We start from the raw sequence: 23690 nt of genomic DNA, 5'->3' as shown, positions 1-23690 counted from the left end.
TTTCTTCTTTGCACATCCATTCTTTCATTAAATATCCTTAAAATCCTATGACATGCACCTCATTGTCCTCATTTTGCCGGTGAAGAACCTGAGGGTGAGAGACTGGCCGTGCTAGTCACCAGAGAGTAGTTGGCTCTTTTGAACAAAATAACAGGCTACCTTTTCACGAAAAAGAAGGCACTGTGGCTTTTAAGGAATTCGTGGTCTCACTGATGAATATTTAAAATGAGTCCAATACATTTACAAATTACTACATTTTTATCACTTTATTTCGACTCAATCTTTAGAGTAATATGGTCTCCGCAGCCATGCTAAATGAAACATGATGGTAAGAAAAGAACATGTTAGCTAGACAGGACCCCTCTGAAGCTCAGAAAAAATGAATATGCCTATTAAAACAGGTAGATACCATTTTTAACTCATTACATTATCACTTTTTCTTTAAAAAATACTCAACCACTTCATACATAGAAAAAACTTTCATCTACATTACTAGCATCAGACAGACTTCTCCAACCTTCAGCTTCCCTATCAACAGGTAAGCAGATCTTTCATCTAAACTTTATCCAAATTGCAGTTGACCTCCACGGTTTCCATTCTAATGGAGCTTTCTGTCTGTAACTTTTCAGTCTATTCTCTATAGAGGTACCCTAGTGAGTTTTCCTGAAATACAAATCTTTCATGTAAATGCCAGAAGTGTTCATCTAATGACTTTTTCAGAAACTTAAAAGTATTCATTTAAAAATACCTGCATGGGATGCCTGGATGGCTCAGTCCTCTAAGCATCTGACTTTGGCTGAGGTCATGATCTTACATTTCATGATTTCTAGCCCTCAATCAGGCTCTCTGCTGTCAGCGGGGAGCCCACTTCAGGTCCTCTGTCCCCCTTTCTCTCTGCCCCTCCCCCACTTGTGCAAACTCACAATCTCTCTCTCAAAAATGAATAAACATTAAACAAAATTTTAATAAAAATAAAAATATCTGCACTATGTCCCTTTTAAATGGTAAAATGCTCTTTTATTATGCAATGGTGATGATAGAGAACAAACTCTTATTTCTCTTCAACCTACTCCCCTCTCTCTAAGTTTTTTCTACTGAAGTATATCACACCATTTTTCACACCCATTTGCTTAGGCTAAAATGCTAGTTTTCAACACTAATTCCTTTCTTTCCCTCTCCATCTGTGACCAATTCATCAGCAAAACCTTTTGGATCTGTATAACTAGATTTCTTGTTTGTTTTTATTTTTTTTAATGTTTATTTTTACCAAGTTAATTAGCATACAGTGTAGTCTTGGCTTCAGGAGTAGAATCCAGTGATTCATCTCTTAACATATAACACTCAGTACCCATCCCAACATGTGCTTTCCTTAATGCCCATCACTCATTTTCCCCACTCTCCCACCCCCATCAACCCTCAATTTGTTTTCTGTATTTAAGTCTTTTATGGTTTGCTCCCTGTTTTTATCTTATTTTTCCTTCTCTTACCCTATGAACATCTGTTAAGTTTCTCAGATTCCACAGATGAGTGAAATCATGTGATGTCTGTATTTCTTTGACTGACTTATTTCACTTAGCATTATACCCTCCAGTTCCATCCACATTGTTGCAAATGGCAAGATTTCATTCTTTTTTTATCACCCCGTAGTATTCTGTTGTGTATGTATGTGTATACACACACACACACACACACACACACACACTACATCTTCTTAATCCATTCATCAGTTGATGGACATTTGGGCTCTTTCCATAATTTGGCTATTGTTGATAGCACCGCTGTAAACATTGGGGTGCTTATGCCCCTTCAAATCAGCATGTTTATTTATTTTTGAGAGAGAGAGGGAGAAAGAGAACTCAACCAGAGGAAGGGCAGAGATAGAGAAGGAGACAGAGAATCCCAAGCAGGCTCCACACTGTCAGCACAGAGCCTGATGTGGAGCTCAAACCCATGAACCTTAAATCATGACCTGAGCCAAGATCCAGTTGGAGGCTTAACTGACTGAGCCACCCTTTTTTTTTTTTTTTTAGAGAGAACACAAGGGAGTGGGGGACAAGGGGCAGAGGGGAGGGGAGAGGGAGAGAGAGAGAGAGAGAGGGTGAGAGAGGGAGAAGCTTAAGCAGGCTTCATGTTCAGCATGGAGCCCATCACAGGGTTTGATCTCAGGATCACAAGATCATGACCGGAGCTAAAATCAAGAGTTGGAAGTTTAATTGACTGAGCCACCCAGGTGCCCCTTTTTTGCTCTTTATAAACCAAGGATATGAAAAGATAAAAGATAAAATCAGAAAACTATAAGATCAAAAAGGACAAAAATCATCAAGATATTTAAAGGAAAAAGCAGAAGAAAACAAACAATGATGAAATTAAAAAGAATTATACCTGAGAAAAATATTTAAACAAAATAGGAAAGATAAAAGTTTGAAATGTTAAGTAGATAAAAAAATGTTAAAGTTGAAATGATCAAAAGGAGCTGAGAATTAACACACTTTGTAAACCAAGAATAAAAACTAAAGATAATAAACAGAAAAGAATCTAAACTAGTAGGAATTTAAATTTTTTATAGGGGTAAGGTAAAGAGATATGTAAGCAAGATGCTTATGACAGAGAAGGTTGTTTGGTGATGGGAACAATGAAGACATGAAAACAGCACCCTTGAAGTAGTGGAGCAGTGTCTTCTACCAAGTGCAATCTAGTTCTTTTTGAAGAACTGCAAAATCTAAGGATCATCTGTATATGGCATATGTGGCAATGGCACATTGGACAAGCAGAGTAACAGCATGCTGAAGAACAGAAAGAAGGGTAGGCAAAAGTTCTATGCAAAGATCTGCGATATATTTTGGCCGTTTCAATACAGTTCAACTCTATGAGGGAACCAGATGGACTTGATTCCATAATCTGTGACTTTAGGCTTAACAGTTCCATTGTATTCCTTCACACTTAGATTGGGGGGGGGGGGAGAGAAGGAGGGGGAAATTTAAAATAGTATTTATTGCTGGGAGGAATATGGATAACAAATGTCTCTTGTCCACTACTGACGGCTTTCTGGAAGAAAATACAAGTTAAAAAATAATAGACTTTTCTTGTAACGGCCGCTGCAAATTGCCTAGCCAGTAAAGAAAAACACAGCTTTCACTGGGACCTTATGAGAAATAACAGACGACTCATCATGGGCTACTCTGGGGTACGAGTGGAGAGGAGGAAGACCTCTATTATACGAAATCCATTTGAAATGCAAATCTCATCATGGAAATGATTTTTGAAAGAGGAGATGATACACTTATTGGTTTCTAGGTATAATATTTTAAAGTCCCACCTGAGAGATGATTTACTCAGCCAAATTACATATTTCAGGCACTGGTATGTGATTGAGTCATCGGTTCATCTATTCATTCAGCAAAGATTTATTGAGAAGCTACTATGTGAAAGGTACTGTTCTAGAGCCTAGAAAGATCCAAATAACAATCATAATTATGATTATAATAACCAGTGTTAATATATTGAGTCTTTATTATACATCCAGCTCTATGCTAGGCTCTTCGTATGTCATCTAATTTAATTCTTCCAGCAACACTACGAGATATGTGTTATTATTATCCCTATTTCTCAGATGAAGAAACAGAGGCACAGATTGGTAAAGTAGCTTACCTAAGATCCCACAGCCAGTAATTGGTGGAGTCAAGTTATGAACCCCATGCAATATGATGCCAGTATGCACGCTCTTAACTACACAGAAGCTCTGGCCTCCTCTGTGCCAGCAGAATCTCAAGATGTAAGTGCCTTCCCCCCCTCCCCCACGAAGCCCTTTTTTTTAGCAAACAACCAAGGGTAGTTTCTTGTGTGCCAGTTGCCATGCAGAGTCATGTCGCACTGTACCTCTGGCCAGCACATCCTTGCATAAATAGGATCATGCCCCTAACACATAGGCAAACCTCAGTGAGCAAGCCTGGGCTCTCACAGTGGAGTCTGTCTCAAGGAGTGTGAAAATAAGATCTCAGGAAGAAACACGATTGTTAGAGGAGTACAGAAACAGAGCCAACTAAGAAGAGATGGGAACTGTAAACCGTAACTCACCAGCAGCCATAAATTAAAGAAAGGGAAATTAGAGAGATGCTCAAAGGGCCTCAAGGCTTTCTCATTTCCCTCTGTAAGCCTGAACAACACTACCAACACCTGCAGTGAAGCAAAAACACACTTCGGGGCACCTGGGTGGCTCAGTCAGTTGAGTGTCTAACTCTTGGTTTAGGCTCAGGTCATGATCTAAAGGTCGTGGGATGGAGCCCAGCATCAGGTTCTGCGTTGACAGCACAGAGCCTGCTTGGGATTCTCTGTCTCTCCCTCTCTCTCTGCCCCTCCCCTGCATGCTCTCTCTCTCCCCAAATGAATAAATAAACTTAAAAAAATTAAAATAAATTTATAAATTTATAAAAATAAATTAAAAATAAATTTCACTTTGGGGCGCCTGGGTGGCCCAGTCGGTTAAGTGTCCGACTTCAGCTCAGGTCACGATCTCACGGTCCCTGAGTTCGAGCCCCGCGTCGGGCTCTGGGCTGATGATGGCCCAGATCCTGGAGCCTGCTTCCGATTCTGTGTCTCCCTCTCTCTCTGACCCTCCCCCGTTCATGCTCTGCCTCTCTCTGTCTCAAAAATAAATAAACGTTAAAAAATATATATATATAAAAAATAAATAAATAAATAAATTTCACTTCAAAAGTGAAAAACAGGGGCGCCTGGGTGGCTCAGTCGGTTGAGCGTCCGACTTCAGCTCAGGTCATGATCTCACAGTTCGTGAGTTCGAGCCCCGTGTCGGGCTCTGGGCTGATGGCTCAGAGCCCGGAGCCTGCTTCCGATCCTGTGTCTCCCTCTCTCTCTCTGCCCCTCCCCCATTCATGCTCTGTCTCTCTCTGTCTCAAAAATAAATAAACATTAAAAAAAAATTAAAAAAAAAAGAAAAACAACTAGAAATACAGTAAAATAAATAATACAAACATATTTTACATACAAATGAAAACATGAATAATTGTACTCCACATAACTTATCTATTATTTATTGTCTCTTCCCCAAACTGTTTTAAGACAAAGGTAACAAGATCAAATGCATACAAGATCCAGACAAGTAACCCTGACATAATAAGCTGGTCTCTGCCCAGCTTTCTGACACAGAACTCCTAAAACCCTTGGAATTACCTAAGTGATGGGGTGAGAGAAGGGTCTCACTTTTTTAAGCCCCTTTCAACCACACCTGAGTTTATGCTAATGTGCTGGTTCTTCCAGAATGGGGGCTTATGGCTCTAGAAACCAAACTCGAGATTAGAGAATTGGAACTCCCAGCCCCACTCCACCATCACCTCTGGGTTCAGAGAGCCTCTGCTGGGAAGGTGGGGTGTCCAGAGAAATCATTGTAGCCCTGTGCCTTTGCCTGAATATTTTGCCCTTATGCATCTTTTCTATTTGGGTGTTCCAGAGTTGTATCCTTTATAATAAAGCAGTAAATCATAAGTAAAGCAATTTCCTGAGTTCTGGGAGCTATTCTTACAAATTACCAAACTGGAGGAGGGAGTTGTGGGAGTCCTTGATCTTAGCCAGTTAATCAGAAGCATAGATGGGACATAGACAACTTGGGATTTGAGATTAGCATCTGATGTGGGCTTTAGTTTTGTGAGATTCAACCCTTAACCTATGAGGTCTAACTCCAGGCAGTTAGTGTCAGAATTGAGTGAGGGGCTCCTGGGGGCCCAGTTGGCTAAGAGTCTGAGTCTTGATTTTGGCTCGAGTCATGATCTCAGTTTGTAAGATCAAGCCCCACAACAGCCTGCACTGACAACAGGGGGTCTGTTCAGGACTCTCCCTCTCTCTCCATCCCTTCCCCTGCTCTCATGCACTCTCTCTCTCAAAATAAGTAAATAAGCATTAAAAAAGAAAAAAAACAGAATTGAGTGAAACTTTAGGACACCCAGTTGGAGTCCACTGAAAATTAGAGAATAGCTTAGTGTGGAAAACCCACACATTGATGTCAGAGTGTTGAAAGTAGAAGGAAATAGGTTTTTTCCTTTTATAACTGCAATAAGTGAATTGTGTAAGCCAAACACAACATGTTTGGGGGGTAATCTGCCCCATAAATTCCCAGATTTATGGAGACTTGAATGTATTCAATATAGGAGAAAAAAATTTCAAGGTGCTACAATGTGTGTGTTTTTCTACCCCACCAAGCAATTAACTCAGTTCTCCTCAGACACTGACCAAGGTGTTCTACAACCTGAACCCAATTCTGACACTATCAACCTGGAGATCATGCCAGATCCCTCGGGTTAAGGGCTCAGCCCCAGAAGACTGCCCCCACTTCAGCTGCCAAACCAGCCATACATTGGAGGTTTTCATGACTCCCTCCTCAGGTTTGATTAATTTGCTAGAGCAGCTTACAGAACTCAGGAAAACAGTTTATTCACTAGATTACCAGTTTATTGAAAAGAATATTAAAGGCTACAAATGAACAAGATGAAAAGATACCTAGAGCAAGGTCCTGAACACAAGAGCTTCAGCCTCCATGGATTTAGGGGCTGGCACGGGGAAGTGTTCTGGCTCACCAACCTGGAAGCTCTTCAAACCCCCCCTCCTTTTGGGTTTTTAATGCAGGTTGCATTACACAGGCATGGTTGATTAAATCATTGGCTGCTGGTGATTGATTCAACCTCCAGCCCCTCACCTGTCCCCAGAGGTCAGGGGGGTGGGACTGAACGGTCTAACCCTCTAATCGTGATTGGTTCCCCAGGCAAGCAGCCCCCATTCTTGGTTTACCTAGTGACTTTTCCAAAAGTCATCAACATAACAAAAGACATTTTCATTGCTCTCCACACTTAGGAAATCACAATATCACTGGTGTAATGAAAAAAGCCTCACCATTCAGAAAGAAATGTTCCCATTTATAGAGAATGGTGGGGAATGTTGGCCCAGTAGGCTTGGCCCGGCCTCTTCTCCCATCCGTCAAACACATACCCTGCCATTGACAGGAAACGTCTGCCAGCTGGGTTTTTTGGTTTTTGTTTTTTAAAAAAGATGGGGTCTTGAGAACTCTAAATGCTCACTTTACCGTAGAACAGATGTTTTCTTACATTTATTTATTTTGAGAGAGAGAGCGGGGGAGGGGCAGAGAGAGGAAGAGACAGAATCCCAAGCAGGTTGGTTCTGCACTGTCAGCCCAGAGCCTGATGTGGAGCTCGAACCCATGGATTGTGAGATCATGACCTGAGCTGAAATCAAGAGTCAGATGCCTAACTGACTGAGCCACCTAGGTGCCCTTGTAGAACAGATTTTTAAATCAAATGAAGCATTAAGACATTTGAGGGACAAGCATTTATCTTTGAGCTTGAAGTTGATGCTTTCCATGATAAATATTGTTTTCCTTTTTAGCAAATACTGGTTGACCCATGTAAATTGGACACCGCTTCTGAAGCAGTCAGAAAATCCTGTTTCTTTTTTGCCTAAGGATATTCATAAACTCAGTTACTTTTTTAAGAAAATGATACACATCTACAGAAAATATATTATCTTAATATCCACAGATAGAGGCCATAATACTTTAACTTCCCCTGGAATCTTCTAAATGTGAGACTTATCATACATACATCATCTATGCAGCACTGCAGGGCACAATAAAAATTAAGATTTGCACTGGAAATCAATTTTCTTTAGTTACACATCTAACCTAAGCACTATGGCAACAGAACACAAGATAAAGTAGGTCACGAATTTCAACTAGAATGGCTTAGATGAAACAGAAGCTCAGTTGTAATGTGTTGCTCATCTTTTAGGGGTCTTTATTTAAAGAATTTAAAAATTCCTGTATTTCACATGCCCCAGCCAATGTAATCTAACAACAATCTGGTAGATAAAAATTCAAAGACCAGATCTTCGAATGGGATTCATTCAATCTCAGTATTTGTCTCATATGGCTTGCCAATGAACTAGTAGCCTCCATCTTTATACACATAAATAGATGAAGAAGGGAATTCCAGGTAAAAGGAAGAGCTAGAGGGGTACACAGTCATGCAAGGGCACAGGATACTATTTGAGATCATTTTGGTGATGACCAAAGTCAGACACAATAAGGGAATCAAAGTGCTATAAGCATAAGGAATTATCAATGGTCTCCTGGAACCTAGCTGAATACATATGTCAGCTACCTCGGCTATTTTTATCCATGAAGTAAAATGAAATGAAGTTCTAATCCTTTTTACAGGATTTGCTTCTGGGGTAAATATGACCCTCTCTCTTACTAACCCATGTTGTTTATTCCAACTTCAACTCCCTCCTCTAGGACCTTTTCTGCACTAAATATCCTTTCCTCTTTTCCCTCTCTTTAATGAATAGAACTTATATGTCTTTAGAGTCAGAAAGATCTGTCTGTTTCATCTGCCAGAATAATAGCTGTGTGATCCTGGGCAAATTACCCACCTTCTCTGAGCCTCACTTTCCTCCCAAGGTTGCTGTGTGCATTAAATGAAACAAATAATATGAAGGCACATTCATAGGTCCCATCACCTAGCACTGTGCCTAGAATAGTAAGCTCTCAGTAATGGTAGTTAGTATCCTTCTCTCTTCTCTTCTCTCTTGATGTGTTACCTCCTGCTCAGTTTATAAACCTGCCCAGCTGTCTCATTTCCTGAACACATGTGTGCACACACACACATACACACAATTTCCCTCAACTCTGTGGCATGCTTAAACGTCCCCCCTGCCCTTCACTGCCAAAGAAAGAAGAGTATGCTTGGAATCATTCAGGGCCTTACTTCCCACTCATTCTTTGCCACACTGACGCCTGAATTCTGCCTCCATCTCTCATTTGAATCTGCTCCAGGAATGCCTACTCTATTGCCCAAGCCAACATTGTTTGCTTAGTTTTTAGCCACTTAACCTGTCCTCAACATTTAGCACCATTGACCATCTTTTTTTTATGTTTATTTATTTATTTTGAGAGAGAGAGAGCATCTGCAAGCAGGGGAGGGGCAGAGAGAGAAAGAGAGAGAGAGAGAGAGAGAGAGAGAGAGAGAGAGAGAGAAAATCCCAAGCAGGCTTCACATTCAGCACAGACCCCAACACAGGGCTCAAACCCACAACCCTGGGATCATGACCTGAGACGAAATCAAGAGTCAGATGCTCAATCAATTTAGCCACCCAGGAACCCCAGCACCATTGAACATCTTATCCTTCAGAACGTTCCTTTCTCTAGTCTCCATTCAACTGGAAGAGCCCCTGGTTCTGCCCCCATCCCTTTTTCCCCGCCTTTCTGATGGCTCCTTCCCTGACTCTGCACTGACTCCACTGCTCTTCCTGGCTCCTTGGAACAGATTTCCTACTCTTATGGATATGAAAGAGTCAAAGGGCAGAACCATGGTAATGCCAATTAGAGCCCTCAAAAGTAGAACCACACTAGCAATAATTTTGGCAACATGGAGATAACCTATTCATGAGTCTTAAATTCTATGTTGCTCCCTAACAAAAAACTATCAGAAAACCTGAGATGATCTTTAAACTGCTCCATACCCCAGCAACACAGAACAAAGAGAGGGGAAGCCAGAAAACGTATCCAGAGCTTTACAGAGAGCACATTAGAGAATATTCTTCCTTGTCTTCCATTTCTACACAGATCAATACAGTAGCTGGTAGGAGCAGAAATATCTAAAACTACACACATAACTGCTGAACACTGTATTTAAAGTCTGAGCTCCAATCAATTACAGATAAGTTGAGATTTTCCTACAATTATTTTTAACATCCTAGATCCAAAGGAGTCTTCATTCTGTTGTATATCAGTTAGGCATCTTATACAGATGGTACAGAATCAGACAATAATGAACACAGAAAAATAACTGAGATTTCTCCTAACCACCTTTTGCAAGGGTTTCACCAATTCTCAATTAAGAAGGCATTAGAGTTAATACAAAAATTATGGTGTATATTACCACAGTTTGCCATACAGCTGGTTAATAACACAGGCCTTAGAGTAACACTGCCTTGCTTTAATTCCACTCCTACTACTTATTGACTGTGTGAACTGGTAACATTATTTTAAAACTCTCTAAGACTCTCTTTGGCTAATCTATTAATCAGGGGAAATTATGGCATTTTTTTCACAGGGATTTTGAAAAGATTAAATGAGAAAATGTACATAAAATACTTAGCACAATGCAAAACATGGTTTGCATTCGAGCTATGGTATGTAAATATTTTTCTTGTGCTACATTCCCAGATTTAGCTCCTTTCTTTCTGAGAAATTCTGCTTTAATTGTTGGTAAATAAACAAATGTGTGCATGTGATGTATAGCTAAATTGGGAGATAAGGCAGGGGAAACTTGGCTGTAAGTAGACAGAATCATCTCTGTGAAGTTTACAAAGCCTCAGTTTCTGCCCAGAATAGAAATTGACCCCTGTTCACTCCTTCCTTCAGCAAAGATAGAGGGGACTTCGACCCTTGACCAGGGAAAAGGAGGAAAGGTGTAGAGTTTCTGACATCAAAGGGACAGGAATGAGGAAGAGTTGCCTTCTCAAACCTATTCTCCACCAAGTAACATTCTACTGCTTTATCATAATGTTTTTAGGTTTTTATTTTTATTTTTTTCAGTAATCTCTATACCCAACGTGGGGCTCAAACTCATGACCTCAAGATCAAGAGCCACGTGTTCTCCCAATTGAGCCATCCAGGCACCCCTATTTTATTAGTTATAAAATAATTCTGATTCTAAAAGTTGAAGAAGAAACCAAAATCCAACCATGATTTCAAAACTCAGAGGTAACGACTATTAACACGTTGAAGCAATTTATTTAGTAATTTCCTATGCATCTATTTACACACCTATAATTAAAATAGTTGAGATCAGCACTATATACAGTTTTGTCCACCCTTATAACTGTTCTATTAAGAGCATTTTTCAATGTCACTGGAAGGTCTTCAAAATATTCTTTCTAGAGACTACAAAATTGTCCCTTGGATGAAAGTATTATAATTTGTGTATTTATTTTAATAACTCTTCTTATTTTCTAATCACAAAATAATTGCATATCCATTTACAAAATTAGAAAATGTAATGTGTAAATCACCCATAATCCTCCTGCTCAGATACAGGCGCTGTTAATATTTTGATATATTTCCTTCTAGTATTTTTCTGTGACTAGCTATTACATACTTAACATAATTGAGGTCATATTTTATGAGAATCTTTCTATGTCATTAACAATGCTTTCAAAACAATTTTTAGTGCTTTTAAAATATTAAATGATACATGTCTGATCTCACTCTCTTACTGGTAGGGAGGAAAGAAATTTCCGGCCAATAAAGACAGAAATGTCCAGAAATAGAGGGAAAAATTCTATATAAAACCATGCCCTCTAAGTCAAGAGTTTCTCTAAAAGGAATCCAGACTTACTTGGCATGCAAAAGCAAAGTGGTTGCTTCCAAAAGCCAGGTCATCAAATCCAAGGTAGGGTAACTGAGTCAGAACTCTTTAGTTTTGAGTGACAGATCCCTTTCTCAAGTGTAGAAAAGAAAAAAATTAACAACAGAAAAAATTTTCTTTAAATAGAGATAAGCAGGGAAGGATGAAGGGAGGGAGGAAAGGGAGAAAATTGTTAACTGAGGAAAATAAAAACAATTTCCGTTACTGCTGAAACAGTAACAGAAGCTCAAACAACGTCCTTAGGACTTTCTTATTCGTTATCTCTCACCTCTCTTCATCTGTGTTGGTATCATTCTCTCCACCATGGACAATATGTGGATTCTCTTGAAAGAAAGCTGGTCATAAGACTCTCTGGCTTATCTTTATAGATCTTGATCCCTGAGGAAGAGATAGTAGTTTTTCTGGTGGCTTCTGAAGAACATCATCGGCAGGGATTCTGGTCACCTGAGCCGAACCCATCACTGTGGCCAGGAGGATAGAGTACCTGATTGGCCAAGTTGGTATCTGAGGACCACACTTAGTGGAGTGCAGGGGGCCAGTTCTACTAAACTGCAGGGCAGGAGAAGTAGGGTTCTCCAAACAAGGAAGAAATGCCGGCAGTCACGTCCAAGCAGGTAACAGGTCAATGGTCGCAACATCGCAGGCAGCAGGATCCTGAGAGGGCAGAGAGGAGCAGTCTGGGAGTAATTCTGGGCCTGAGCGACCAAGTACATTCCTACATATTCAGGAGCCAAGAGCAGGAGATTTGGCCATAATGGAGATGGGACATATGAATGTACTTTCATTTATTTAACTGCTCCATATTGTTTTTTATTTAAGCTTATTTATTTATTTATTTTGAGAGAGAGAAAGAGAGCACAAGCAGGGGAGGCGGGGAGAGAGAGAGAGAGAGAGAGAAAGAGAGAGAGAGAGAGAGAGAGAGAGAGAGAGAGAATCCCAAGCAGGCTCCACACTGTCAGCATGGAGACTGATGTGGGGCTTGAACTCCCGAACCATGAGATCACGACCTGAGCCGAAATCAAGAGTCGGCTGCTTCACTGACTGAGCCACCCAGGTGCCCCAAATACTCCATATTGTTAAGTATTCTTCCAAGCTTCCCTTTTCATCAGTTACTATGCTAAGAACTTCCTTTTTCATTTATTTTACTATAATATTTATTCACTTATGGTATAAAATAAATACATGCTCATGAAAAAATACAGAAAGATAAATAAATACCTATATTTCTACTACCCAGGAGCAACCAAATTGTGTGTGTGGTTGTTTTATCTGTGCATTGTGTGTGTGTGTATATATATATATATATATATATATATATATATATATATATATATATCTGCGCACATATACATATATGTCCACATACAAAATTGATATCCTACTTCATGTAGAATTTCCATTCATGATTTTAGTCAAAGCTGAATTAGAAACATTTTAGGTAGTTGAATATCCTTTGATATTAGCATTCTGATAGATACGTATTTCATCATATAACTTATCAGAAAATTTTAGCCACTTCTTGATTTGCAGACATTTAGGTTGTACCCATTTTTTTCACTATTACAAGTAAGTCTATATTAGGTATAACTATTCATCTGCATCTCTGATTATTTCTTTAGCAGAGTCCTAGAAGTGGAGATATCGGGCCAAAGCATGTGCACAGTCTTAAAAATACAGTCACACAAATTGGCCTGGGGTCAGCTCTATCAAGGTTTAAGGTGAGAGGAAATGACAACATTTGGAAAGGCCCAAGATGGTCAGAATGGGGATGGTGGGAAGCCAAGAACTAACTGGAACATGAGGGCTGTAACATCGGCCCCATGGGGAAAAGACAAGATTTGTGTAGGTTGCCATTCAACGAGATCAAATCTTAACATAGATGATGTGGGTTCTCATTTTAACTTACACAGCTGTCACAAGTGGATGGACCAATGGAAAAACAAATCCCTCTTCACCCCTTACCTCCATTTCACTTCTATGCTGGCTTGAGCCCCATCTGCCCTCAGAGAGAATTATCTCTACCAAGGAATGCAAGTAGAACAAAGTAGAGAATTTTATTTGCCAGAAATGTTCCATAGTCTTTTTTCCCCACATCAGTCAAAAAGAGAACAACACTCCCCAGAGGACTCTACAAACTCTGCTCTGTGGGAAACGAGAATAAATGGAGTTCTCCGGCCTTGTAGAGCAGACGGACAGAGTCGGCAATTAGGAACAGGAGTCCTGACAGGTTTGTGCGGCTCGGAATGGATCAATGGGTGAAGGAAGAGTTGGAGAGGGACCACTATGGGGAGCGGGGTGAGTAACAGAGACATTTAAGGGCTGCCATGAATACAGAGCTTTAGAAAAAAGAACTGTGGCCAAGGAGGATTCAGGGATGCTTTCTGTAAGGTGTCATATATTTGGTCTGGCTCTAAAAACCATCAACATCAAAGATACACATGAATCTTCAAGGCTTCCAGAGACAGATTTATGGTTTTTTTTGCATGTGACTCTGCCCAGAAGATGGGCCACATGAAACCTAGGAAAAACTTTTAAAAGCAACCAAAACACAAGCCACCATGTTTTCTTTGGAAAGGAATCTGGAGATTCTACAGGAGAAGATCTACAGGAGATCTTTGTAGAATTTTTCGAATTCTACAATTCTATAAATGTGTAGAATTTATTCGCTTCACTTTTTTTTTTCTCTCTGGTCCTTCACACACATGTTTAACACCTTTCTATTTTATAATTGGATTGACTCGCCATGTGAGTTTGGAAAAGGTATTCTGAAGTATTCGGCTCTGTAATTTTCTTTCCTCCCCTTACCACATTCTCCTAATTGAGGATAGCTTATTATGATGGCAAAGGCCTTGCTTTACTTTGTCCGGGTACACTCCATAGCCTCCATCCAGAGCTTTACACCTAGTGTTGCGATATACACACTTGCCAAGTTTTAGTGAAGGCAGAAAAAATAATGGAGGTTGCAAGTAGAAACTTTTCAATCACTAAAAAGCCTGATTTGTCTTCATTTATTCATCAAATCAACAAACACGGATGGAGGGTTTAGTACAGATAAAACTCATTTTTTCAGCCTGTTGTACAAAGTGCTGTTCTGTTCTCCCTCAAGAATGTGACTTTTCATCTGTTGATCATTTTAAAATTGGCTTGTAAGCAAAGCACAATGTAGAAGAAAGAAGAAAGCAGAGTTTCCTCCTGATAAAGACTTGGCTTCCATTGTTGAAGGGCAGAAGAGGTCAGGTGGTGTTCTCCATTTCTAAAGAGCAAAGCACCCTCTTTGTGTTGAGATGTTTAAAATTCTTTAATCAAACAGTGCTTTGGCCTGATAATTTAAGGTATGTATTTGATTTAGTTTATCTTATTTGAGGATGAAAGGAGAAAAGAAATGTGGTTCGGGAAGGGAAGAAGCCTTCTCCGGCCACTAGCCCCAAGACCAAAAAAAAAAAAAAAAGTCAAGAACAGATACCTCAAAGGACCAGTGGTCTCAAAGACAAAAGGGACAGGGGTTTTAGGAGTTGACCCTTTGAGGCTGCTCCCCTACACTGCAGTAAGAATCCCGATGGAGCAGACGGAAGCTAATAGAAGAATTTGTAGCCTTCAATCTCCTTTCACCATGTTGGCTTTCCACCTCGAGCCCGGCACTCTGCTGGTCTCTCAGGTCACATGACAGCAAGCCCTTGACACCAATAAAGGAGTCATGGAAGGGAGAGAGCAGTGGAATGACCGACCCTCCCCTTTTACCTGGGACTCTGGGTTTTAGCACTAAGGGTCCTGCATCCTGGGAAATCCCTCAGTTCCTTACAATTTTTTTGTCACAACTTCAGAATGTTCATATTACATCTTCACAAGTACCAAGTCACTCCATTGTAAAACCAGAAAGGCAGCGAGTATGGGACTGAATGACTGTGGGAAACGGGGAGAATCTCAGTCTGTGGAACACATTTGTAAACCTCTTGCTGCAAATGCAGGGGAGGCAGATCCTACATCATTTTCAGGAAGGCCACAATCGTAAAAGGATAGAGAATTTACTTTTTACTCACTTAAACATGTAGAATGCTGTTGACATTTTCTTTATTATTGATGTCTTTAAATCGGTGAAGTTTGTTGATTTGTTTTGGATTTAGAGGATATATTTACAAGGGATTTCATTGGTTAATTTACAACTATGTCCCCCCCACGGCTTCCCATAGCTGCTCAACTTTGAATCCTTTTTTTTTTTTTTTTTTAATGTTTATTTATTTTGAGAGAGGGAGACAGGCTTCGAAGCAGGCTCCGCACCGAGAGCTGAAGAGCCTGATGCAGGGCTGGAACTCACGAACTGAACTGTGAGATCACGAGGTGAGCTCAAGTGGGGCGCTTAACCCACTGAGCCACCCAGGTGCCCCGACTTTGAATCCATCTAACAACATGGTATGAAGAATGTAAATCTCATGCTTAGGAAAGTACTGTTTTCCCATTTCTTAATGTTAAGAACCATGTTAATGCTAAGAACCATCAGCTTCACGTATTACTAACATATAAGTTCAGGGTTTCTAATAAACTAGGCACCCAACATTGCCAAATCCTTTCCATTCTTCTCCAAATGCCAAGCTCACCAGCCCTCCTCTCTTTCCTGTGATTCAAGAGGCTCATAAGAAGCACCTGGGTGGCTCAGTCCGTTGGGCGTCCAACTTCAGCTCAGGTCCTGATCTCGCAGTTCACGAGTTCAACCCTTGCTTTGGGCTCTGTGCTGACAGCTCAGATCCTGGAGCCTGCTTTGGATTCTGTGTCTTCCTCTCTCTCTGCCCCTCCCCTGCTCGCTCACACGCTCTCTCTCTTTCTCTCTCTCTCTCAAAAATAAACATTAAAAAAAAAAAGCCTGCCCCTTTGCCATCCTGCTAGCAGAACCTCAACCCTGACTCCATCCACACCCCCGTTTCTCCCTTTCTCTTGCCAAAATGAAAGAATACTTATTTCTAAGTGCATAGTCTACCTTCTACCCCATCCTCACCTACCTCCCAGGATGTCAATTATCATCACCTCTGCCTCCTTATATGGCTTCAGTTGTTCCTTCTGTATGGCTCTGTTCTTCAGCATATATACGGGCTTAATTTGCTCCCATCTTTAAAAGATATTATTTCTCCATCCCAGTTGTTCTCAGCTCTGGCTATTCATTAGAATCAGCTGGGGACCTGTAAAAACTTTATCCTGGGAGGCCGCACCTCATGACAATTAAGTCAGAAACAACAGAGGTGGAACCCAGGTGTCAGAATGTTTTTAAAGCTCTCCAGGTGATTCCATTTTGCAGCCAGGCTTAAGAAACACTGATCTAACTTAACTATTCCTCCAACTACCCCTATCTTCCTCATTCACTGTCATATTGACATGCCATCTCCTTTCTCTGACCCCCTCATTCATGCCTCTAGAAGCATAATCTGGCTCCTGCACCCTCCACTCCCCTGCCCCCCTCCACCTCAGATTCTTTCAGGAAAGATCATTGAACCTTGTAACAGAAACAGAACAATGCATGGGTACGTCCAAGATTCTGAATATTCTGTAAGAGGACTGCTTGAGTTATGACTGTTCATAGATGGCTTGAGGGGACAAGCTGAGGGTTGTGGAGTAGGCAGAGTCTCCTGATTTCAGTCCAACACCTCGCAAATAAGTAGGTCTGCTGAGTTGATTCCAAGTGAATTCTTTGGCGGAGAATAGAATAAATTGCATATATCTTCATTTGGAAAAGCTGACTCTAATAGTTAACAATACCGTATTGCACATTTGAAAGTTACTGAGAGAGTACATCTCAAATGTTCTCCTCATCAGAAAAAAAAAATGTAACTATGTGAGTTGATGGATGTAAACTTATTGTGGTGATCATTTTGCAATATAAACATTTATCAAGTCATTATATCGTACACCTAAAATTGACACAATGAGGCTTTTTTCATGTTTATTTATTTGAGAGGAAGAGAAAGTGAGAGAGTATGCACGTGCGTGGGGGATGGGCAGAGAGAGAGGGAAAGAGAGAATCCCAAGCAGGCTTGGTGCTGACAGCACAGAGCCCAATGCGAGGCTCCATCTCACGAACCTGTGAGATCACAACCTGAACCGAAATCAAGAGTTAGATGCTTAACCGACTGAACCACGCAGGAACCCCAACACAATGTTATATATTAATTATGTCTCCATAAAAAACAAAAATGGGAGAAGAATAAAGGAGAAATGCTGACTCCAATTCTGGAAGTCCTTAGACCTAAATATGACATGAAAATCTTAAATGTTTTAATTCTATAAACTAGTCTGAAATAAATGATCTTAATAAGAAGCCTTAGTATACCTGTTGCAAGATCTAGTATGTATTTATACATATTGTGGGCATATTAAATATTTGCACATGCATTATAATTTCTTGTAATTCTACCCACTTTCCCTTCCTACAGAGTCATGCAGCTGTTAGTTAATTTAAGGAAGTCTATTCTTCTATGATTCTCTTGCACCATATCAGCTCAGAATGACGTGGTTCGTATGCGGTGGGAGCCACGGAGAAAAGATCAGATCTGGTGATGGTGCTGCTGGTTGAAATTCTGCGACCTTTTAGATGTTTGTTTTCCAAGGGAACAATGCAAAACAAAAGAAAACAAAACCAAAAAACTGAAGTTCTAAAAGCTGTTGTTCTTATGCTTTGATTAAAGTACAGTTTTTGAAATCTAAAATAAGTTCCAATTGCCAGTTCTGAGAGAGGCTGCTTTTCCATAGGACTCCTATGTGGCTTTTAAGAATTCCCAGGGTTAATAATTTGTCTTAGTGCCAAACCCCTGGCTTCATTTTCCTTTGCCCATCTGCACTTTTTGCATGCATACGGGCTGTTGGTGTGCATATGTATCCAAGCCTTTGCATATGGAATGAGTATGCTTTCAAAAAGCAGGCTCGTAAAAGTTCTAAAGGAGGTGGTGAGCACTTGGAGGGGGTCCAGCCACACGCTGCAGATGGCGCTGCTGTGATGCAGAAGGGGATTAGTTCACAGCTCTGATCAGTCCGCCTTGCTCCTCAGAACCTAGGTGCTCTTGAATGGATGGCATTGGCTCTGTGCATTTACTATGTATGAAGGGCTTTCATACGGCACTAAAGATGAAATTCCGGGAGAATAAACACAAGGCTATTTTTTAATGAATGCAGAATAATGTCTACTCTCCTTTGTTTGCCACTTGGAGGAAAAAAAATGCTCTAAAGGCTAAAACCAGTGTCAGTGTTTGAAAATAATGAAGAATAATAATAGAGATCATCAAATTCTCTAATTTGCTGTGAAAGAGGAAACAAATACTAGGCTAGCTATGATATTGGGGGTGTCTCAGTCTTTTTCACTTAGTGCCACAGAAAGCCAATAGTCTAGCGAAAATATGTTTCATGTGCATTTAAGTCATGTTACTGCCTGAGAAGGCTGCTAGGTGGGAAGGGACAGTGGAAGGAGTATTTGGTCTAACAAAGAATATGTAAAACATTAAGGTGGGATAGCTGGGGAGCATTTGGAATGTCTAATTTTGAATTCGGGTATTTTTGCACCTAAGTTTTTACCGATTAGTTAAAGTCTGCAATAAAGGTTACAACAAAGAACAAAATAAACAGCATCAGCCCCAACTGGTTTTGACTTTGAGCTCTAGCCACAAAGCAATTGTATTGGGGGGGTAATGGCTGAGCTCAGGTCATGCCTGAAAGCTAGAGGAAGGAGACAGAATTGTGATTTACTTTTGAAGACTTTTGTTCCAATTAACTTGCATTCTACAGTGCCTAGCGCAGCTCCTGGTACATAGTTGGCACTCAAAAATATCTGTTGAAATGATTACCACCTACTGGACAAACACAATAAGGGCAGGAAGTGGGGACATGACAATACTTATCTGTGTTTGTGTAGCTGAGAGAGTACTGTTTTCCAGAGTTAACAGTGACCTCTGAGGAAGGGAAAGGGGAAGAAGAACGGCCGATGCACCTTGTAACACATGTTTTGATGGGATGAAAACACAAATGTCATGATTCTCAGACAATGCAAAGCAGCGAGAATCAAACATGATCTAAACCATTTACAAGGACAGGTGGAGTTTGCTTAGGAAGGACAACTTGGGTTGTGTTATCCATTTATACATCAATTCATTCTAGGAGTGGACATCCTACTTAGTAGATGTCACTCTGGTCCCTCATGAGACATGCCCAGCTGGGAAGCCATGGAGTGGCTGTACCCCCTGGGTGCTTTCTGCAACTTGTGGATTTCTCAGATGAATTTTTTTAAGTACTACATGAGGGGCGCCTGAGAGGCTCAGTTGGTTAAGTGGCAGACTCTTGATTTTCTGAGAGTTATCTGTTATTAAGAAATGAAGGCTAATGACAACTTTTATACTGAGCCTATTTCTAAGTTATGAAGTATTAGCTTTTAGGGAAATGGCTACTGCGCAGAGGGTAGCAGGCACCAAGAGAGTAGATGTGGTTGCCCAGGTGCAGAGAGGAGAACAGAGGGCCTAGGACAGACAAGGCGAACATGTACATTTTGGAGCAGGACAGAGTGAATAGCCTCAAAGGAGACAGAAGGAACACCCAGAGATGACCAGAGGAAAACCGGGAATGGTCACTGGGTGATACAGACACCAGGAGAAGAAAGTGTTTCCAAAACAAAGGAGCAAGTTTTCATAAATTAACAATAATAAGCTTTGTAGATTTATTCCGTGATAGTATTTTCTTTTTTCGATTTAGCTCCTGCAAGATCAGAGAGTTCTGTAACTACCAGGGTATTTCTGGGATTAGCGATCCAGCAACGTATATAACCTACCCAGATGCTTCATGAAGTATGTAAGTTTCGAATAAGTCTACCCTGACCATGCTTCCTAAATCTAATATTGAATCACACAAGCTGACAGCGGGGCAAAAAATTTGACATCACATTGTACTGGAAAACTGTAAGTAAAGGATAGCTGGGGGTGTTTCCTCTTAACCTTAAGCACCAAGAAATCACAATTATAATTATATCTTCACGTGAAGCCTCTCCATCACTCTGTATTTTTTACTATCTAAATAAAGACCTTTTCCAAGATTGTTTTGACTTTTTAAGAAAATAAATATTATTAAGATTATTTCTACTTTAAAAGTAATACTCATTAGAGAAAATTCTCATTATAGAAATTTACAAGAAATTGGAGAAAATCGTCCATCACACCAAAATGCAGTCTCCGTTAACATTTTTAAGTGTGTTTCTTTTCCATTTTTTTCCCCACACATTTAAAATTTCCTTTTTTACAGTTCTGACTACATTTTGCAGTTTTATGTGTTGTTTTTTTCTCCACTTGACGTGATATAATACAATTAGTTTCCCACTTTATTTTAAAGTCCTCATAAAGATTATTTTCCATGGCAGCATTACATAATTTATTTCACAAGGCCTGTATGGTTAAACATTTGCATTAATTTCATTTTTTTTTACTATTATGAAGAGCTCTGCTTTTACCCCATTTATTAATGCTTTTGCAATTTTTCACAATATTTAATTTAATAGATTAATAATTATGAATGCTTCTGACACTATTGATTTAATTTGCTAAATTGCTCTCTAAGTTGGGTCCCAATAGTCTTTGTTAAAAGCACAGGCTTCAGAGTCAGATTGGGTTGAATCCCAGCTCCATGGGCTGGAGTGAGGCTCTAAGAGGCCATCCCTCATAATAAGGGTGCCACCTGCTTCCCCGCCCTCCCTGCAAAAGGTAGCTCAAAGTAAATATAACACCCAGCTGAAAATAGGTTGCGAGGGAGGCTAATGAATAAATGTTTCCCTGTGATGACTTTAATGTTTTTAGTTTTTGAACACCAAACTTCAAACTCTATTAAATGTTTTCTCTTTTTTGTTGCTCCTACTTTACTAGTCCTCTTGACACATGTTTGGTTCATTTGTAGAGTGAGAGGGTCCCAGAGAGCCACCCTTTGTGCCTTCGAGAACTTGGCAAGTTCCATGGGTCTCTCTAAATCTTACCCTTTTTTTAAAATTTTATTTATTTGTTTTGAGAGAGAGAGAAAGAGAGGGCGCAAGCAGGGAAGGGGCAGATAGAGAGGGAGAGAGTGAATCTTAAGCAGGCTCCATGCTCAGTGCAGAGCCCCACGTGGGGCTCAATGCCACAAACTGTGAGTTCATGACCTAAGTTGAAATCAAGAGTCAGAAGTTTAATTGACTGGGCCACCCAGGTACCGCTCTAAATCTTATCTTTAAACCAGAGATAACAATATCTATTTCATTGGTTGTTTCAGGGGTTAACATTGTTTGCTGCTTTGCACAGTGTTTGTCCTGTTAGTTAGCACTCAATAAATGATAGCTGCTGTTGATATTTTTATTTATTTTTTAATGTAATCTCTATGCCCAACATGGGGTTCGAACTCATGACACTGAAATCAAGTGTCGTGTATTCTATGATTGAACCAGCCTAGTGCCTTGTTGACTTTTTTTTTTTTAAGTAGGCTGCACATCTAGCGAGGAGCCCAATCCCAGGACCTTGAGATCAACACGTGAGCCAAGATAAAGAATTGGAGGCCAATTGACTGAGCCATCCAGGCTCCCTGCCCCTGTTGATATTTGATGGTTTACATTTTTTTTAAGTTTATGTATTTATTTTAGGAGAGAGAAAGGAGGGGGGTGGGGCAGAGAGAATCCCAAGCAGGTTCCGTGATGTTAGTGTGGAGCCCAACATGGGGCTCAATCCCATGAACTGTAAGATCATGACCTGAGCTGAAATCAAGGGTCAGATGCTGAACTGGTGAAGCCACTCAGGCAACCCAGTGGTTTACATTCTTTAACATCCACAAAATAAGACAGTACTTACCATTACAAACAACAACAACAACAACAACAACAAAAACCCTTTAATCTTATAATGGTTTTTAAAAAATGGAGTCACAAACTTCTTTAATTTACCTTTCCTGTTGCTTACTAATGAGGTTGAAGCTTTTGTCCGTGGGTGTGTTAATAGATTCTATTCTCATTTAGAATCGTGCGTATGGGCTCAAATCTCAGTTCTTCTGCTCATTTGCTCTGTTATAAGGTCCTTGGTGGCAAGCAACCTAGGCTCCTATTAGGACTAAATAATAAGCAAATATACTATTTCCCATAAGATGGAACCCCACATAAAGCTGCTCCAGGGGGCCTAGTAGGATTAAGATTCTGGGGGGTAGGTAATGACTACCAGAATCTCTACAACTCTGAGCCAGTTCTAAATTTTACAAATCCCTGGGAAGGACTCTAACAGGGTATGGACTGACACACAGGCTCATCTTAGACCAATCGCCACGACCATAGGAATGTCAACCCGGATGGTCAGACCTGCAGCAAGGCTCTCCCTGTCATCAGGGAGAAGACCTAGTGTGATTGGTGATCCCATCCAAATCCCTTCAATCGAGTGGCTCCAACAAGTGGCTCCCGGAAGGAAATGCGTGTGCCTTGCAGTAGGAGGAAGGGTGGGGAGATTGCAGGAGAGGCAGCCAAGGTGCGGAGTGGGCAAAAACAACACTTGCAGTATACAGATTGGCAGGCAAAGCCATCTGTGATTTCCCCTGACACAGCTCCAGTCTCCATCTTCATCACTCTCATCCTGTGTTAGGGACCCTGAGCTCCTGTAGAGCTCTTGGTCTCCTGGGCTCCATCTTTGCACGTGCCACTCCTTTTTCATCTAAGCCCTCCACCTAGCTTATTCCAACTCGTACTTCGGCACATATTGCCGTTGTCACCTGCTCTTGGAATGCTGCAAGGATTTCACGCTCCCCCCCACCCCCCTCCGCCGTCAGAAAGGGCTTAGAGTAGTGTCCAGGGCTTCCCCCTAGCATGGCACCTATCACATCACAGTGTGGCAAACTCCAGCTAGGGTAAGCAGAAAGGGGTTTATTACAGGGTACAGGTAGCTTACAGAATATCAGAGAGGCAAGGGAGCCGCGCTTGGTTATTACCCAGCCTGGGAGCAATTCAGCTCGGAGAAACATCTAATATCCTGCAGAAACCCTACAGCCAGCCGCTGTCTGCCACTAAGTCCCTCCAACACTAGAACCAGGATTCCAGAACCCCTACAACTGTCACAAAAGCCAAATACCACCACCGCCCTTCCTACCTGAAGGACCTTGTGGCCACCCCATGATAATATTTGCTTTCACCTTCTAAATCTCTGCTTGGCAGAGGCCTATTCACAAAGACAATCTAGCTGCAGGGGAAACTGAGAAACGTAGTCTTTACCCCAATAAGCAGGATGTTGGAGT

Source organism: Panthera pardus, unplaced genomic scaffold (assembly GCF_024362965.1).
Source record: "Panthera pardus isolate Hobbes unplaced genomic scaffold, ASM2436296v1 HiC_scaffold_16, whole genome shotgun sequence".
NCBI classification, from domain to species: Eukaryota; Metazoa; Chordata; class Mammalia; order Carnivora; family Felidae; genus Panthera; species Panthera pardus.
This window is presented reverse-complemented; position numbering follows the sequence as displayed.